Raw genomic sequence first — 14,863 nt, forward strand, 5'->3', positions numbered from 1 at the left:
TTCTGGACCTAGGGTTTTTCATTTGCTAACCTGAAAACATTCCTGTGGCTTCTCCCTGATAAAGAGGCAGAATGGGGTTATGAACTGTGGCGTTGAAAGGACACCAAGACAAGGAGAGGGAGATCCTGGGACACAAGTTCAGTGGAATCTTCTTGGAATTGCCATTTCACTTTGAGGGAAGCTTCATCCTTGATTCAAAATGGTGCCCAGCTGTATCCAAACGGATTAAAAACCTCAGAAACCATTGTACCAATTTTGGGTAACATCAGTAAACTTTTGAAGGGTTCAGTCCACCATCTTGATTCAAAATGTCACCCAATTGTATCCAAACATGGACAAAAAGCAGCTGCTCTTTGCTCTCAGTAATTATAACACAAAATTTGGTTATGGTACGTTAAAGGGAGTTCAATTGCATGGCGGAAAAACAACTTTCCAAAATATATAGAAGAAGATACTGGCAGTCTCAAATCACCATATCCTTTCTAACAAGATTTCCATTCATCCTCAGCAACCACTCCCAGTCCCTGCCACCACTGCTCCTTCAGTTCTTCTTTCCCCTCTATTCCTGGCTGGGTTTGCTGCTTCATCCCTCCACCTGACCCATAATCCCTGGTGATTCCAGATGTGGCCTACAGTCTTGGGGCTGTTAGGCAGCAATGGCCACTGCACAAAATCGTTATTCTAATCCATTTCTTTTCCTTGAAATACGTTTTCTCCAAACTTCCAATTTAGTACTATAGGTGCTCCAGATGACCCATTTATGGAGCATTCATTCTGATTTTCTTGCACAAAACGTATGTGGTGGTTAGACTAAGTCTGCTCTTTATTGAGCATTTGTTTTGATTTGTTTATGGTGCACTTATAGGACAATAAGCACTGTGGTTTTTTGGAGACTCTTCCTTTTAACAGACACCATAAATAGTTTGTGTTTCCAGGGCACCATCTCATATTAATTTCTACATCAAATTCTGCTCTGACTACTTTTCTCTCCCTCCCCCCCCCCAATATATTCTGAATGCATTTCTTTTTCCTTTTCTTCTATTGTACCTTGTCTCTCACTCTTTCGTAAGCTGCTTTGTGAGGACATAACTCCCAAAAGTAGCTTTCAATATTTTGAAAAGGCAAATAAACTGGATGAGACAGCTGAAAAACCTGCCTGTTATAAATGAGGATCTGCTCCAATCATGGGCAGGTTCCATTTTAACAGGGTCAAATCAGCATCACCAGGCACCTGCCGAAGCCCAAAACCTCTTCAGGGCCCCCACTTCCAGCCCCACAGAACCCATTGGCCTTGCTGCAGCTTTTATTTGCCAATGTCTTCTTGTAACCCTCTCTGGCCCTGGGGCCCAGAGGGAAGGGAAGAAAAAGGCCAGGCCTTTCTCTCTATGTGGAGATGGGGATTGGGATGTGAGGGAGAGACTGACTGAGTGAAGAGGTTGTTGAGGTGTAGAGGGACTCACTGGGCATTTTCCACAAGGGGCTCCCCAGAAACTGAAGCCAGAAATGTCACTTTTTCCTCAGCTGAGTATATCAGCACCTGGTGGGCAAAGTAAGGTGGGGAGTGTCTTCAAGAGAGGGAAGGGCAGCAGGTGGCAAGGGGTATCCAGTGCGCCCCCACCTTCAAGCAACCTTTTTCAAAACCAGCCACCACACCAATGCTCCACTTTACATGAGTGTGTCCAGCCTTGGGTGTTTTAAAGAAATGGGTCTGTCACCATCACGTCCAGTTTTGCCTTTATGCCGTGAAAAGTAAAAAACATACACACACACACACAAAAACGAAGAGGGGAAAATATTTGCCTACCGCTTGCAAATTTTTACGATCCCGCTCTAGTGCAGTCCACCCTTTCCTTAGCAATGGAAGCCTCAAAATAAATACAGATCTCTCTCTGGCTCAGTCGAGTGGGTCCATCTAGTTTAATCATCTGTCTAGAGAGGAAACCCATTAGAAGCATGATTTACTTAAGGGCTGTGTTGTTGTTGCTGCCGCTGCTGCTGCTGCAGTGCCTCCTGCCCGCCAATGACTGTGCTAGCGGATCAGATGAGCCTGTTGTTCTTCTTTACCGGTCCTGCTGTCTGTCAGACGATTGTCTCGGGTTTCCTCCACCCTCCCTCCTCTCCTGCCAGTGTCAACTTGTGGCTTTAGATTTAAGGGGTTTGTCTGCCACCGCTCCATCAGACCAGGTCTCTGAGGCAGCTGGAGAGAGCCGGACAGCAGCCAGCACTGAACAGACAGAGCCTTCCCCCTCTCTGGTAGCAGCACCCTGTTCTGGATGCAGTTTTTGGAAGCCTTGCAATGACCTGATCTGCATGCTGTGACCTGTCACTTCTGTTCTCTGCAGTCACCGAAGGAAGAGGGGGAAAGCTATATAGCACCCAAGAGAAACTGTACAGGAATCCTGTGGGAGAGGGAAACCTGCAGGCATACTGGGCTGGCACACCTCCCTCCCTGTTGTCCAGATTGCTACAGGCAAGGACTCTGCTTCCTGGCAAAAGCTCCCACAGCCGTCAGCAGGTAAGAGGAAAACCATCCGGTGTGAGCCTGGGATAAGGATCCCAGCCAAGAAGGGACTGAGTGAGAGAGGGAAGATAAATGAGGGAAAGCGGCAACTCCAGAAGGAGTTTGTGGTTCTTGCAATGCAGAGGATGCTTCCTGGCTCTAGAAAAGACAGCAGTTGCCAAGATTGTTCTGCATGTTGACATTAAGGCAGTGAATTGGGGCTCTTGGCTGAGCAAGACTTACGGTGTACTTTTATGTGCAAATAGCATGGCCCACAGGTTGGAGGGTGTCAGGGAGTAAGAGTCTTCGGAGGCCAGGAAGGAAAGGCTCCCCTTCCCATACCATCAGTTGTGGCAGTGGAAATGATAGGAACTGTACGCTGTATGTTTGCCTAAGAAAAAGAGGGCTTGCTGGATGAGTTTAGCTTGGATGCTAATTGTCTGCTTAGTGCTTTCCGTCATAGCAGCAGTAGCAATGTAGTTCCCTAGTTGTGTATTTATTTAATTTATTTGAGTAATGCATTTAATAAATATACATTGTTTAGTTCCCTTTGCCCCCATATCACTCTAACTTTTAAGGATACAGATTCTTCCAAGGTAGCTTACAAGTGAAATCAAAACACATTTTAAAAAATGAGCAGACAATACCAAAACATAAAAATCCATCTGGCTTCTTCCCAGTTGATGTCAGTTGGCCCTATGGAGAGTGGAGATGGGGTGGGGATGGGGAATCATCCAGCGGAAGCAGAAGAAGACTTCTAACAATACTGTGGCCTGGTCCTCTTTTTCCCACAGGTCAGTAGGTGGTAGGTGGCCCTGTGGGATAGAAGCTAGAGTTTAGCTGAAGGAGGCTGGGGTGTCTTCACCACCTGCCTCCCGCCATTATTCACGCCTCTTCTTTCCTTTCTGCTTGTGACATGCCACAATCTGAGAGTGCTTCCAGACAGGTGTCTATTGTTGGATTGGTGCTGCCCTTACATGCAATTTTTTTAAGCACCCAGAAAGCATCATTGGCAACCTATGTCCTCCCTTAACTATTGATTTACCCTTTCTGTGAAAAATCTGGTAAGTTAAAAAGCAAACAAACCTGTTGCCAATGACCCATTTCTGATATCGGTTTGACCCTTTTGCAATATTAAGCCCTGGTTTGGAAGCACCCTGAGTGATGGGGCTCTAAAGGAGCCTTACATGTGCTGTTTATGCACTCAACATATCTCCTAAAGCATTGTCTATTTATTTATTTACACAATTTATATAGCACTTAACTACAATCATCTCTACAGGGATGCGGGTGGTGCTGTGGGTTAAACCACAGAGCCTAGGACTTGCTGATCAGAAGGTCGGCAGTTTGAATCCCCGCGACGGGGTGAGTTCCCATTGTTCGGTCCCTGCTCCTGCCAACCTAGCAGTTCAAAGCACGTCAAAGTGCAAGAAATAAATAGGTACCGCTCCGGCGGGAAGGTAAACAGCATTTCCGTGTGCTGCTCTGGTTTGCCAGAAGCAGCTTAGTCATACTGGCCACATGACCCGGAAGCTGTACACCGGCTCCCTCGGCCAGTAAAGCGAGATGAGCACCCCAACCCCAGAGTCGGCCACGACTGCACCTAATGGTCAGGGGTCCCTTTACCTTTACCTTACAATCATCTCTAGTGCTGTACAAGAAATATAGGATGAGGTGAAGAATTGGGGGCGTGTTACTGCACTATTTATTGCAGATTCTGGAGTGATTTTATCTGGTCCCTGGTGGCTCTCCATGTTTTAATTGCTGGTTTGCTCACAGCTTTACACATACCCGGTATGTGTATACATGGTATATAGAAAAGAGAATGATCTTTCTGGTGTTGTGTGTTTGTGAAGGAAGACCCACCCAACATTTTAATGTTAAATCTCAGTTGGCATTTTTAAAACCAAGACTTACAGCTGTTTGGATGGTGACGATGGTGGTGGTGATGATACCGCCTAATGTATGTGCTTCCAAACTGTAAAGCTCTTTACTTCAGAAATATTGCCTATTTTATTATAGTGCCTGTCGTCTCGTTAGCTTGAAAAGTGAAGTACAATTCTGTCCCCAAGACCATTGCCTGGAAAACATTGCCGCTCTGTTCCATCTGACCACATGAGATACAAATGGCTATAGGACAGGGATGTGGAAGCAGATAATTGCCTGACTGCCTGTATCTCAATCTGCTTGTTTGTTTTGCTTGTTTGAGATATGATAGCTTCATGATGTGAATTTCCCACATTCACACACACTTGGGGTGGGGGTGGTGAGGATAGATATCTATCATTCCAACCTACAGAGTACTATACTGTTACAGTCATGATCTTTGATGGACCTTTCTTGCCTTCATATTGCAATCCTGTCACATGCCTATTGTGATGCTCACCACACTTCACCAACAGAGAGAAGATCTAAGGGTGCGGTGCTTTGGTTTCTTTTGGAAGGAGGACACTGAAGGCCTATTGGCATTGTGTAATATTTGCACTTCTTTACAAACACACAGGTCAAGCATAGGTGGAGGCTTGTGTTAAAAATTCCAGCAGGCAGCCAAGGTCTATTGCTCCAGGGAGGCAGCCAGCACCCTGAGATGTTTATGGAGACCAAACTCAGCTCTCTCTGGGTGCTTCCAGGTGATCTCTTTATTAAAAGAGATTAACCCTCTTTGGGGCAAATATCCAATTTTACAACAATAAACTTTCAGTCAGATTTATGGTGCTATAGCAGAGACGAACTGCTGCAGGTTTTGCTAGTGCGTTTTCACACATTAACGTATTTCAGACACATCATGCAAATCCAGAGATCAAGTACCCCAATTTGGAGTTTCCCTACTTAGATATTGAAATGAAAGCTACCTGAAATGGAATGCCGTTTAATATGTCATTGGTAGGCCAAAACTAATATTTGATTAAATTGAAATTGACACACCAAGCAGTACTATTGAGTTCAAGGTAAAGGAGCACAGTACGGTCTCTAAAATCTTCTGCCACTATACACCTCAACCTTTTGTAGTTTATAAAAATAACACCTGTTGAGCTAGTGACTTATAGCTAGGCAGACATGTTCTACTTAATGAGGTCTACAAATGTTTGAGATTTCAAACTCATCCAATAAAAATGGTCAAATGTACAGCAAAATTTAAAGTGCTGAATATGGACATGTGTCCTCTTTTTATTCCAATTTTTGAACAACCATACCATATATTGCTTTGCTACTTTGGTAAAAACCACTTATGTGCTTGATTCAAGCTTATCAGGGAAAGCAATCATTCATTGGCCTGGTGAGGTTCTGAACATGTGGATGGAAACAAGAACTGAAAACTGCCCTGTGCTCTCTTGATGAAGGGCAATAAAAATTTTAATTCATAATAATAACTACAGCCTATGGGAATAAGACTTGGCCTTATATTAATTTCTCCTAACTTGTTCTCCAAAGTAACAGCGCTATGTGAAGGGGGATAATTTTCAGTGCCATTGTGATGGCATTCTCTTGGGCCTTTTGGTTGTCAGTGATGTATCCTCACATCAAATTGCTCTATGAATTAGTTATCACTGAGAGAAGAATTGGCATAGTTCCTACTAGAAAGTGTTTGGGAGCCCCCAACTGGTTATTCCAAGCCCCCTCTAGGTGATTGCCTGACTCATGAAGATACTTAAGTTTGGACATATTGAGGTAAATAGTTATTTGGTGCTTGACATCATTCGTGTCTTAATGTCTAGTAAACTTAGTTGAAGGACTGGGTGGTTTTTCCTGAACTTTGGCTCTTTTTTAGTTCTAGTTGTTTCTGCTGAATGGATCTAGTTGCCGGGTGTATGGATGGAGGCTCATTCACAATGGCAGATGCATCTATCAATTTTAGTAGAGTCCAAATACATGATATAAACACGCAATAGAAAACAAGCTCAGGAAGTACTGACACAATAAATATTTTTTTGCCATTGAAAGCACTATTTTTAAAGGATTAGATCAGTTGTCACTAATGGTATTTGTCAGTGTGAAAGAGGGTGTATTTATCGCCCCGCCATCTGACTACATTTGTATCTTTGTTTGAAATCCCTGGGAGTTAAACTGCTTGCTGAAGTAATGCAGTAATGTTTTGGGTGTCTCAATGCAGCTAAAACCAAGCCCTCTTTCCAGCTCTGCTGAAATCACATTGCTAAAGCCCTCATGGGCATTGCTGCACTTCCAGTAATGAGTATCATTAGGTAACACTTCAAGGTGCTTGATTACAGGATATGATCCATCCTATCTGGGAGCTGCCAGACACTGCATACAAACTAGATCTTTAAACTGTATCCTTCAAAGCACATTCCTCTCTTATAGAATCCTGGGGAGCTGTAGTTTGTTGAGGGTGCTGAGAATTGTAGCTCAGTGGGGGTTAAGCTACAGTTCCTAGGATTATTTGGTGAGGCGGAGAAATGTGCTTGTGTTCACAGTGAAGAAGTGCACTTTGACACATGTGTCAGGCAGGGCAACAGGGACTGAAAAGCGCAGTCATAATAGATGTAGCATGATAGACATGGATACCACTTCCTTAACTCTTTTTTTAAGAGGAAAAGCAATTGCAGCTGCAACCAGGAGCAGAGAAACAGTGGAAGGACCAGCTGCGAAAACCTTTCTTCTCCATCTGCTTTCATAGGCGCCGACTCCATGGGGCTTGAGGGGGCCCGAGCCCCCTCAAAAATTCGTTTGGGGGGGCTCCGCCCCCCCAATAATCTCCGGCGCCCCTCCAGCAGAGCGCCATCGCCGCCCCTCCCCCAGCCCAAAATGCACAGGGAGGGGCGGGCTGCATGCCTCCTGCCCTCCCTCCCGAGCAAAAGCTCCACCCAATTTCCTTTGGAGCTGATTAATAGGCGCAGCACGCTCTCCCCTATTCGCTCACGAGGAGGCGGCGCCACTTTATTTGCATATTCATGAGCTTATTTATTATTCATGAGCTTTCCCGGGCCCCCCCAATATTTTTTATAAGTCCGCGTCCCTGTCTGCTTTCCTGCTCAAAATCAAACTCTCTCTTCCACCTCCTGGGGGAAATGGGTGGATCGTTTCTGTGTGGGTGGAGAAGCAACTGGGAAGCCATTTTGAGTGTGTGTGATTGGGAAGGAATAGTCACAGAGGGCTTAAGCAGCTTCTCCCCCTGCTGCCATTTCTTCATTCCCCATTGTAGCGTTTAGGGCTACTTATAGTTTAATACAACAACTGTGAAACTGTTATATGTGTCTACCTTCTAACACCCAGTTTGGCCCTGAGTGGTTCTGTGACTTGTGATAGGGTGGAGGTAAGGCCTCTCCTCTTCCCGGAGGGGAGGGGTTGTGAGTGGGAGCAGCTTTCTTCCTTCAGCCGGCCAATAGGGCTGGCTGGTGGGTGGGGTTAGCTGCATTTAAGCAGCCGCGGCAGCGCTTTGTCCCCAGTCTGTTCCATAGCAGCAGCAGCGCTGAGCTCATTGAGACAGAAACATGGGGAGACAGCAGTGAGGTAGGGGAAGGAACACAGGGTGGATGCTTGGACTGATGGGAACTATAGTTCAAAATAGCTAGAGGTACCAGGCTGGCAAAAGCTGCTTCAGGCACACACACCCATCCTGATATGCAAGGTACCTTCCTCATCACCTTTTGTGTTTCCAGAGCCCATTTTGAGCAGTCTGATGATTTCTCCAGAAGGCTTCCAGGTGCAGATTCACGCACGAGATTGCCTTGTCCCTTCTGTGAATGGGGGAAAGCTCACAGGGAGATCACATTTGAGTTGTTTGCTTCCACATTACTCGGCTCACGAGAGTAGAAAGTTCATGTGAGTAATTATTTCTGGAAGCGAGCAGCTGGCTGATTATTAACATAGACTCACAGAGAAACGTCCGTGCTACCATTCATGCATTATGAGGTAATGCTGCACCCCTCTGACACATAGATTAGTCTTCATTTGAGGTAAGGCAGGATGGGGGGGGTGGAGAACACATGAGAAGTGACCATGTATGGATATGTAGATTCCATATGTTGATCTAATGAACAGATTGCCTAAATTTGGAGGAGTATTCAGGACATGGGGTATATAGCAGTGAGCCAATATTGGCTGAATCATGAAAGGAAAAGTAATAAGAATCTCAGGTGATTGAAAAGTTGTTTGTATTACAGCATGGAATTAATTTGCAAACTTGAAATCTATGGTGTATGTATGTAAGTATAGTCTTGGGGAAAGGTTTCCTCATTTTACGTGCATGGCTCATTATATTTCCCCAAGATTCTTCCAGGGAGGATGGTTGAGGAGCTGCAAGATGTTGTGGACCTTTCTCCCCATGGACAGAGGGGGAGTTCTGGGGGTAGAGCCTGGGCCTCAATAGTACTGTACAGTGCCAGAAACCTCCACTGCTAGTGCAGCAGGGTCAGAAATGAGGCATGTTGGGGGCAGATGTCCTGATGTAGCCCTGGAGCAGATAAAAAAAACCAGCCAGCCCAGGAGCCCTGGTCATCTAATCCAAACCCCTCCAATGCAGGAATCTTTTGCTCAACGTGAGGCTCAAACAACCCATGACCCTGAGATTAAAAGTTTCATGCTCTACCAACTGAGCCATCTGCCTGCTAGCTTCTAAAACGTTCTCTGTATGTGTCTCACATGGAGACCAGAACATTGGTGGAGGGGCCTGCCCAGTCTCCTGTTCATTGGACCAGTCCAAATACTGAGCTTTAAGTACAGATGGGAGCACATTATTGCCTTCAATAATATGTGTGAAGGAATGATGCTTCTTGTATGTGTGTGGCATTCACCTAGGTGTGTCATTTCATAGATGCTTAGTTAGTAAGTAACAATGCAAACAATTTTGGATTGACGTGACTCATAATTTTTCCAACATAAAATAATAGGCAATTTATATACTGATTTTCTTAAGGCATTGGTTGGTTTACTAATCTCATGAGACTCTGCTAATCTTATTTTGTGAATAACCAATGTTATATGATCACAGCCTCACTGAGTGAATAAGTGCAGTTTAAAAAATTGTGGAAAAACTAACTGTTCATGTCCCTGCTTTATTATAAGCATCTTATTTTTTAGCTTAAATAGTAAAATTCATTCATTACAGCTGAACCCATTGTTTGATCTGATCTCTTTGCAAGCCTGGAATTAGCTACCTTGAAAGGGTAGGTATTAGTCTTTTTTGTACTTCATGACAATTCAAGGAATTTCCCCTTAAGTACCTTGTATTTGTGAGCTTGAATCTGGCCCAACATGCTTCATGTTGAATGCCTTGCCTACTTGCAGGTGTTAAAGTGGAACTGCTCTTAATGATAGCTTAGAGGTTTCGGCCAGCAACGAATGCGTCAGCCTGCCTCCCCATAGGAGTGAGTCACTGGAAGCTTATTATGTCAGTACTTCATCATCTGCATTGTCTCCTATTGTCTTCCTGGCACGATTCAAAGTTTGAAAAAGAAGGAGGAAAGCCATAGATCCCTTAAAGCCTTTGATCCAACATATCTAAGGGACCACCAACTCTCCATGATGGTCTGGAAAAAGCCATTTTGAACTGGCCATTCACATGGTAGGGCCAGATTGCATCTCTGTGCATTGTTCCCGATGCCATGCCACAACTGCAGGCCGACATGCTGCCTTCCTATAGCACCTCCTGTCTTTTGTACATGTATTGTCCAAGTGGCCCTAATCATGGTTGAGCATTCCAGTGGCACTCATCTGAACAATGGCTAACACTAGCCAGAGTTTTATGTTTTAAGGTTAGAGCTAACCATGGTTAAGATTAATGCCAGTGAAAATGGTACCCAATTTTAAAAGGCAGGGAGAGTGTGAGGGAAATTTGTGTGCAAGAACAGAGAAACTTTGAGGAGGGAATGTACATAGGGCATGTACACACTGCATGATAGCGTGCATTCAGTGCTGAAGGCAGGTGTCTTTTTGTGGTGCTCTAAACATGATGTCACCCCCATCCCACACTATCTGTCAATCTAAAAATGCATTCTTCTGAAAAGTTTAATGTGTACACAGAGGGCACTTTCTCAGGTCCCATTGGGCAGACCTCCTGACATTGCAGGGCTGTGGTGCTCTGCCTCGCCATGTTTAAATGGTTTATGAATAAAATAGGCAAAATAGGAAGTGACTGAGCTGCCTCTGTATACTGATTTACAGTGGTGCCTCAGGTTAAGTACTTAATTCGTTCTGGAGGTCTGTTCTTAACCTGAATCACCACTTTAGCTAATGGGGCCTCCTGCTGCCGCTGTGCTGCCACCACACAATTTCTGTTCTCATCCTGAAGCAAAGTTCTTAACCCGAGGTAATATTTCTGGGTTAGTGGAGTCAGTAACCTGAAGCGTATGTAACCTGAAGCGTATGTAACCTGAGGTACCACTGTATATCCTCTGTACACCAGTATATCCACACACACATTTCAAGCCCCTCTTTTGAAAGACTACAGTTTTTAAAAATACCTGTGGAAACACTAGTTGAGGGGAAAGGAATAGAGAAGACGACTGTGTACTAGTCTGAAATTTTGCCCACCTGTGTATACAGACAACAGGGATAGCAGTTGAAACTTTAAATGACATTATCATGAGTAGGTGTGTACAACTGCAAACTGCTATGTACAAAGTGCACTGTGGAAAAAATGGCTCCATGTGTACACAGGCATAGTCTGTTCCTGATCCCGTAATAATTGTTAAAATGTTTTTCAGAGAATTAAATCTGCCCAGGCCCTCAATAGCAGTAGCATAAGTATAGAACTTCCTTCTCATGTGGCAGAGATAGCCACTGTGTTGCTCTCCAGAGATTTGACTACAGTGCCCATCATCCCTGAGGACTGATGGGAGTTGTAGTCCAACATGTGGAAGGCCGCAGGTTCCTCACCTTGCACTACAGAGTGCAAGGCTTTAAAACTAAATTCTTCTATACAGTTTATATATGCACACACATATACAGTGCATTAATGAACAGTAACCTTGATGCAAATCTCAAAGCAGAGCATTTTTCTTTTAGGATGTAAGCAACCCAATTGCAAATGGACATGTTGGTGCAAGCTCACTCTACTCACCAGAAGAGATGCTTCATTCATAATAGTTTCCTACAAGGAAATAACTTTCTTAGGATGTCATATACTCTTCACTCGAGGCAGTGCAAACGTAGTTTTCCAACAGTATAAAAAAGTGATAAAATGATATTCTTGTAAAAATATAAATGTGTGCTGTCGCCCCACGGTTCAAATTTTGACACAAGCTGAAGCTCTCCTTATGCTGGTTGATAAAGTGCCTGTACACCACTTGTCAGCTGTATGCTTTTTGACCAGCATCAAACCAAGTGGACCAAGTTTGGACCAAGTCCAAACTGACTTCACTTAAAAGCATTGGGTTTAAGGTGTGAGGAGAAATACCTGCCATGGCCCATTCACACGTAGAAGTCATCAACTGGCTTGCTGTTATCAAGGGACCAATAAGTAGGGGGTTGTTCCTTAGCTATTGCTAAGCATGATGAAAGGTGAACTTTTCTCTCTCTTTTACGCAATCATCTGGACACACATCGTACAAGCAGAATCCAAATACTGGTCATTTTGTTCATTTTCATGGTGCTTCTCCTGACTAAGTTGTGGGTTCTCTTTTGCAAACAGAAGAGGAAGGGCAAAACAGCAAAGAAGTTGTTCTTACCCTGTTTATAGTCTGGCTAGAAATAGCAGGTATCTTGTTTGAGAGTCTGCCCTACATTTATTTACATTCTCTATCCAGCAGTGAAAAATGGCGCCACATCTATTTACATCACTTAAGGGTCTCACTCTCTGGAGCAGCAGATTGTTTGAGTCTCTCTTTTAGGCGCTTTTCAGAAGTCCAATAAGCTGAATGAGTTTGGTATTTCACTGGTTCAAGTTTAGGCAAGGGCACAAAGAAAAAATGTGTTCTGCATGGTTAGGAAAATTCTACAAATATGTCTTTTCCGCTGAATTTTCAACCACTTGAGGTAAGACACTGACACCTTGACTTCCTAGTCTACTGCAATAGCTCCAGATCCAAGTGATTCCAACCAGCCAAAAACACCCTGGGTCTGAAGTAATTTGGGTGTATAATATTGCAATGATAATACAGTATAGAAACAGGAAACTTCCACAAAGGTCAACACCCATCACTACTTCAGGCCCAGATTCGAAATGTGAACAAGCTGTGCATCTAACTACAGGAAAGACCACGGGGCAACTCTTCTTCCTCACCTTCCAGAGATTGTCCTAGGTAATTGTTAGTTAAACCAGTGACAACAAATAATGAAATCTACTGACAACTGGTCCTGCATAGGCCCTCTTGAAATGAATTCCAAAGGTAGGAGTTTTGTGAATTGCACCTATGTAATAAGAAGAACACTCTAGATCAAACTTCCTAATGTTTAGTTGGAATCTCCTTTCTTGTAATTTGAATCCATTGGTTCAGGTCCTACCCTCTGAAGCAGAAATAAAAAAAGCTTGTTCCATCTTCCATGTGACAGCCCTTCAGATATCTGAAGATGGCTGTCATTAGCATTGGAATAATAGGCATGCATTTCAAGCAAATATAGACTCTTCTTTAGCATTGATTCATAAGGCCTGTTTTTGTACTTTGTCTCTTCATATACTACTTACCTAAGTCTTAAGAGCATCATCAGAGGCCCTTCTCTGAGCTTCCCAGCAAGCTGTGATACAGCGGGTGGTCAAATGAGAAAGGACCTTCTTTGCACTGGTCCTTGGTTGTTGAATGCTCTACCCAGAGACGCTTGCCTGGCACCTACTTTAGTATTATTATTATTATTATTATTATGCACCAAAGATCTTTGTTCTGCTCAGGCCTTTTAAACTCTGTACTTGCCTTATTTAGTATTATGTTGTGGTCATTATAATTCTGTGGAGTTTTTAAGGTTTTTTTTTTTTTTTTTTTTTTTTTGTATATTTTAGAGATTGCTATGATTTTTAGACTCCCTGATTTTAAAATAATTGTATTTCCTTTTACCATGTTTTAAGTGCTGTTGTGCAGAATTTTCTTTCTCTGGAATTTGCATTATTTTTATATGTCACCCAGAGAATAGTTGTTATTGGGCAACTAAGAAATAGAATAAGCACAACAGGCTACAGCACACACATGCTGCTGAGCCAAAATACTGGTTCACACAGCCCAGCTCAATCTCCTCTGACTGCAGCTGCGACAGTAGCAGCATTCCAGGCAAAAGTCCTACCCCAACTCTGCTACTGGAAATAATGTTAACTGGGAATGGAAGGGTAATGAGATTGAATCATGTAAAAAATGTAGGGTGTATAATTGAGTTTGGGCCCCTCCCAAAAAGGTGCAGTCCTCTTTTACTTGGTTTCTCATACTCACTGTGCAAATTTATTTTTTATGGCTTCCTTCTTCATTTCCCTATATGTGAGTCAGTCCTGGGAAAGAATCAGCTTTTTTCTCACATGCATCTTAAAGGGAGAAGCAGTCAAATGCACATGCATGGCACATTTTTGACATAGCACATAAATTTACAAATAAACAAACAACACCAGGTGACATCAGGTGTGGGGCAGGTAGAGGGGCAGCTACCAATGCATGATTGGATGCCCTAAAGTCAGTTTGCCCAGTCCTCTGATGTCACTGGGACTTCGGGTATTGTACTATAACAAATGGGAGGTGGGACATAATTAAATAAATCAATTTAAACTGCAAAAAGGCATGGAAAGGGCAAAAATGGTGTGAAAAGAGCGGGAAAGCAGCTAGCAATCCTGGGAGCCTTTGCGCCAACCTTTGAGGAATGCGGAGAGGGGGACTGACTAAGAGCCACCATCGCCACCATTCATGCCAGTCTGGTAAGCGCTGCTGGCTTTTTTAAAGGGTTTTTTAAAGGTTTTAGAGGGTGTTGACAGGCTTTTTAGCTGGTGTTCCCCAATATATGCAACTTCACATATACGCTCGGTGCCCGGGAAAATAACTGCCCTTCATCTGAGGATTACACAGTGGTTTATGGTATAAAAACAAAAAAATACATAATGTAATAACAAACAAAACAATACTCTACCACAGTTTAAAAGACCATAGATTTTTTAATTAGCCAAAGATCTGGGAGAAGAGGAATGTTTTTGCCTGGTGCCTGAATATAGGCAACGAAGGCACCAGGTGAGCCTCCCTGGGGAGAGCCACCACACAGAAAAGGCACCTGTAATGTTTAATAAAAGAAACACATAATGTGACATCATCGGATTCACCATTTTCCTACCCTCACTCAGATTCATTGAATGCACGCTTGCAGGGAGAGAAGTGCTGACTACAATCATGCTGTTCGGTGCCATTTCTGTTGCAGCCCAATACCCTAATATGAACTACAGTGGTACCTCGGGTTAAGTACTTAATTCGTTCCGGAGGTCCGTCCTTAACCTGAAACTGTTCT

The 14,863-nt window shown here is 43.6% G+C and overlaps 1 protein-coding gene across 8 annotated transcripts in view; it reads left to right on the forward strand.

Annotated features, from left to right (window-relative positions):
* Positions 1 to 14,863, forward strand: part of FGF1 (fibroblast growth factor 1) — a 49,960-nt gene that overhangs the window by 3,302 nt on the left and 31,795 nt on the right. For 5 of the 8 annotated variants that reach the window (XM_077924500.1, XM_077924498.1, XM_077924497.1 and 2 more), the window contains one exon: positions 2,343 to 2,515. The exons of 1 other annotated variant lie outside the window; for it this stretch is intronic. The gene's annotated coding sequence lies outside the window, so the exon portion shown is untranslated. Of the gene's footprint in view, positions 1 to 2,056; positions 2,516 to 14,863 lie in introns of those variants that run through there. 2 more of the 8 variants (XM_077924496.1, XM_028717939.2) reach the window with 2 other exon arrangements.

The sequence above is a fragment of the Podarcis muralis genome, chromosome 2 (assembly GCF_964188315.1).
Source record: "Podarcis muralis chromosome 2, rPodMur119.hap1.1, whole genome shotgun sequence".
In the NCBI taxonomy this organism is placed as follows: Eukaryota; Metazoa; Chordata; class Lepidosauria; order Squamata; family Lacertidae; genus Podarcis; species Podarcis muralis.